This window comes from Megascapheus bottae, chromosome 8 (assembly GCF_031878675.1).
Source record: "Megascapheus bottae isolate mThoBot1 chromosome 8, mThoBot2.hap1, whole genome shotgun sequence".
Classification (NCBI taxonomy): Eukaryota; Metazoa; Chordata; class Mammalia; order Rodentia; family Geomyidae; genus Megascapheus; species Megascapheus bottae.
In genome coordinates, this window is record NC_143516.1 from 69,152,285 (window position 1) to 69,157,432 (window position 5,148).

Genomic DNA, 5,148 nt, shown 5'->3' on the forward strand with positions numbered 1-5,148 from the left:
TGCCCAGGCCCTGAGTTCAAGCCCCATGGACCCACCAAAAAAAAAAATCGCGAACTAAATAAAAGACAGGGAGGGAAAACATGAGAAGAGGTATCAATGTCTGAGAAGTAATGCACCTACCACTTGATGAATGTACCCCTCTATACATTACCCAAACAATAAAAAATGTTTTTTAAAAAAAAAGAACCATTTGGCAGCAGAGTGTCAAGTGAAGAGTGCTCATACCTGTAATTCTAGCTACTCAAGATGCTGAGATCCAAGGATAAAAGCAATGCCAGCCCAGGTAGACATATTAAAGAGAATCTCACCCCAATTAATCAAGAAAAAGTGGAGGGATAGTGCCAGTGGTGAAAATGTCATCCCAAAGTGCAAGGCACTGTCCTGAATTCAAGATCTGTACTGTATTACACACACACACACACACACACACACACACACACACGAATCAGGCCTAAGGCTACATTTTTTTTTTTGGCAGTCCCAGGGTTTGAACTCAGGGTCTGAGCACTCTCCTTGGGCTTTCTCATGGGTAGAGCTCTACTACTTGAGCCTCAGCATAATTTCCCGCTTTTCCTATGTAGTACCAAGGAATCAAACCCCAAGTCTTCATCCATTCTAGGCAAGCACTCTACCATATGCCAAACTCCTGCGCTGAGGCTACATTTTTAACAGCTTCCCAGGTATGTCGAGGCTGCTAGTTAGTGGTCACATTTTGGGCAGCAGAGCTATATACACCACAGTGATCTACCAAAGACTAGATCTTCAGGAGTGACCCTGTATCCTCACGTGCTGTCCAGTAAGTTTGATTTCCATCCTTTCAGGTCAGGACTTGGATTCAGCATTAGTCTTTGCTCAGTTTTGAAATGATTTCTATAAAAGTACTTTCTGAAGCTGGTTGGGTGTCGGAGACATTCTCCTCCTCCCTGAATTCTTAGCATAAGAATGTGCCTGCATAGTTCCTTGCCCTAAGGTCATTAAGCAACTCTTGCCTGCTTGTATTGATATGTAAACATCCTACCACCTGACCTCCTACCCTGAGCAGTACCCCAACCCTCTCTTGCCTCTCCTGAAGAGGCATATAAGCCCCTGTGTGAAAAATAAAATTCGCAGCTTCATCAGAACGCTTGTCTTGCTGCCTTCTTCGTGTCTCCTGTCCCTTTCATTCCTCCCTCTAGGTTCTTGGCCCTAGTTGACGTCCCGCCAGACGGGACAGTTGGAGTGGTTCACTCCTATCATCCTAGCTACTCAGGATGCTGAGACCTGAGGATCGAGGTTCAAAGCCAGCCCGGGCACTAAATAAAAGACTGTTAGACACTCATCTCCAATTAACCACCAGAAAACCAGAAGTGGCACTGTTGCTCGAGGGGACAATGCCCAGGCCCAGAGTTTAAGCCGCATGACAAAAATAAGAAAACTTTTGATTCCTTTAACTTAAAATCTCATTATATTCACCGGGCACCAGTAGCTCATGCCTTCATCCTAGCTATTCAGGAGGCTGGGATCTAAGGATCATGGTTCAAAGCCAGCCTGGGCACAAAAGTCAGTGCAACTTATCTCCAATTCACCACTAGAAAACCAGAAATAATGCTGTGGCTCAACATGGTAGAGCACTAGCCTTGAGCTCAGCACCCAGGCCCAGAGTTTAAGCCCCACAACTGACAAAATAGAAAATCTTCAGCAGGGCACCAATGGCTTGTTACCCTAACTACTCAGAAGGCTGGGATTGAGATATGAAACCAGTTCACGCAGGAAAGTCTGAGATTCATCTCCAATGAACCAGCAAAAACACAGGTGTGGAAGTGTCCCTCAGGTGGTAGAGAGCTAGTCCTGATTCCCAAAGCTGAGGGAAAGTGCACAGCCCCGAGTTCCAGCCCCAATACTGGCACTCTTAACATAGCTCTCCAGGAACTGGCAGGCCATCAGACCACAGATGAGTCTGGGGGACCTGGCAGAGCAGAAGCTAGGATTCCTGCGTTTGATATGGGCAACTTCCTTTTCTAGCCTGGGTGCCTTAGGAAATGTGGTCAAGGAGGTTGTGTGGCTGCATGTATCTACAATGAATGAACACAAAATCAAAGCCTTATGCCATCTCCCCAGCACCTCATCACTAAAAGGTCAGAATAAGTTCCTGAACTCCCTCTAGTGGTTGAAAATAAAGCTGAGAATTACAAAACCATTTAAAATACTTTAGTCTTTTTGTATGTGGCAATTACTAGGTCTTCAACTATGAGCTCTCACTTCAGCCTCACTCCCAGTTGTAGATTTTTCCGGGTTAGTTTGGGATAAGAGTCTCACATGACTTTTCTACCCAGCCAGGCTTCAAACCACCCTTCTCAGATCTCCCCCTTCCGAGCAGCCAGAATTACAGACATGAGTCACTAGAGCTCAGCAAACATACCATGTTCCCTTCATTTATTAAACTCATTGTAGCTGCACATTCTCTTTCAAATCCCTACCACATTCTTCCTTTTAAGTATACAATTACTTGAAATTTTTGCAAGTTATAAGGAAATTCTTCTAGAAGAGTCTGCAGAGAAGATTTGTAATAGAGGAAATCTTGCCAGAGAACAGGACTTTTCAGTCCTAGAGAATAAACCCCACCCAGTGGAGCATGCTGTCAACTCAGCACTGATAAGCTGAGGCAGGACATTCATATATCTGCGGGGAGGGGGGAGAAAGACAGCTGCTCGTGCTCAAGCCTGGAATCCTTGTGTGTGAGTGCACCACAAGCACCTGTGTGGCATCACAGAAAATGATTACAACTGACACCAAATGCAAATTATGAGCCTTTCCCAATGTTCTGAATCAGAATCTGGAGAGCCTATGAAACTGTGCTTCAACAAGCTCTCAGGTGGATTCTTACCCATCTTCATGTTTGCAAATCAGTTACAGGGTTTAAATGTTTCCTAACAAAAGAGTAAAGACAGAACCTCCCTTTTGTAACTCAGCTACTGAGAAAGCTGAAGTAGGACTGAAGTAGGAGTACTCCGTAAGCCCAGGAGTTGGGGTGGGTTGTCAGCTGGGGCAACAAAAGGGGACTTCACCTTGAATAACCACCAAAAAAAACCACACAAAAAAACATCACCTGTATGCCTCTATTTGACCAGCTGCCTCTGGCTGTAAGAATGGTAGGAACTCAAGATGTACTATAGTCTTGGAACTGTTGATGTAAAACCCCTTTGTAAAACCCCTTTGTACACCTACAGATTTTTTTAATTATGTAGAGGGGAGAAATATCACTATAAGGCTTCTACTCACTCCTCACCTCATGGTTTATTATATGTCATCAAAAAATCTTTACATGCCAGACACCCCAAAATTCATTTATTCAAGTAAGTTCTCATCCCTGAAGGCATGTGAAAAATAATGCAGCAATTTAAAAATACTCGCTTATCTCCAACCTAAGTAACAGAAGCAGGGCTGTTCACAAAACACTCCTGACAAACTGTCTTAACAGAATGCTGAGGAATGTCTGATCACGACTCATGGGTCTTCAAGAATTCTTCAAGCTGACGAATCTTCTCAGCTGAAAGAAACAATTAATACCAATCATCCACAAGCAAAAATATTCTATGTTGTTACGTGGCAACATAGCTTTTAAGATTGCACGTGAGCCAGGTCCTAGCTGGTTCATATGTGTAACCTTTAGCTACTCAGAAGCCAGATCTGAGGAGCAAGGTTCAAAGCCAAGCTGAGTAGGAAGGTGAGAGACTCTTATCTGTAATTAACTGCCAATAAGCCAGAAGTGGAGCTGTTGCTCGAGTGGTAGTTTTTTGGCTCGAGTCTAGCACTCTAAGGAATAGCATCTAGGCCGTGAGTTCAAGTCCCTAGAATTGGTGCACTCACACACAACCTGGCTCTGGGAATAACAGTATGGCCCATCTACAGCTGTGTTGGACAGTGATGCACCTGAAAGTGTCTAATCACTTTCTTACCCAATACTTGCTAAAGGGTACCCCCAAAGGCTCTACAGTTTCTGAATGTTTAGGAACTGCAAAATATTGTTAAGAAGGTTAAGGGAGGATGGAGAGAAGCCAATATGGCACAAGAGTCACCTGTGACTCCCTCTATGGATGCGTTCTCAAAGCCCCTCACCTCGCTGGACATGAAGTTCCCTGTACCATGCTGCAAGGCTCAGGAAAAAGCTCTTCATACGATTCTGCAACGGAGGCCGTCCAAAGATGTTAATTTCAGTCACTGTCCCAGGGGCCACCTTGGTCACATGCAGCAAGGCCTGACTCATCCATTGCAGTTGGTAGAGGTTGTCTTGGTTTGCGCCTAAACCAGTTAGGGGAGACTGTAAGTGGTGACATGGTGACAGGTCAGGCCGAGATTTGAAGGAAACACTGGCCAGGGAAGGGTAGAGCTGGGGGCTTAGGGGTGTGGCTGTGGGAGAACTACAAAATGGGGGGGGGGGGAGGTTGTAGGTCATGGGCCAGCTGGCCTCTCTCGCCTTGGCACTAACCCCTCCCCAGGGTAGAGGCAACTCACCAAAGATCTCATCGGCTAGATCTGACTCCAGGTATAACGTCACAGGATGTCTCATTTCCTCAACAGGAAACCACCACGGCCGGAGGTGAACTTGGGGTGGTGGAAAGGGAGCCCTCTTCAGTGTTGATGATGGTTGCTGTCCACTCTGCTCAGCCTCAACAGATGGTGGCTGTCCATTCTGCCCAGCCTCCGCAAGCCCCACAGAGCGAGATACACTGGATCCAAGACCTGGAGGCCCCATGACCTACACACCAGCTGCAAAAGCTGAGGCTGACTTCCCCCCAGGCCCCGCCCTTTATGAGGCTCCGAGCCCCGCCCCCTGGGCGGGCTCTCCCTCGCGGCCCACCAGTCCCTGGTGGCTGGCGCGGGCTCAGGATCACTTCCGGTCCTCCACCCACTTCCGCTTGTTCCCGGAACTAGTGAGGATGTGGGCTTTCTAGGGCTCACACCCCACGTGGTGGTCTCAACCGCAGAGTTCCATGCTTCAGCATGTCAGTATTGTGAAGCTGATTCGACTTCGGCCTGTGGGGAAGCTTGTATTTTATTTGTTTTTAATTTATTTTATTTTAGCCAGTGCTGGAGCTTGAACTCAGGGCCTGAACACTGTCCTTGGGTGTTGGGGACCAACTGTGGGGTCAGTGACCGTGACTGTGGGGT

General features: G+C 46.7%; 1 long non-coding RNA gene across 1 annotated transcript; it reads right to left on the bottom strand.

The window, feature by feature from the left end:
- Positions 1-3,398: 3,398 nt before the first annotated feature.
- LOC150060126 (uncharacterized) lies at positions 3,399-4,840 on the bottom strand. Its single transcript, XR_016536438.1, has 3 exons — positions 4,492-4,840; positions 4,096-4,278; positions 3,399-3,526 (listed from the first exon to the last, which is right to left on the bottom strand). It is a non-coding gene; the product is annotated as an uncharacterized LOC150060126 (long non-coding RNA).
- Positions 4,841-5,148: the final 308 nt, after the last annotated feature.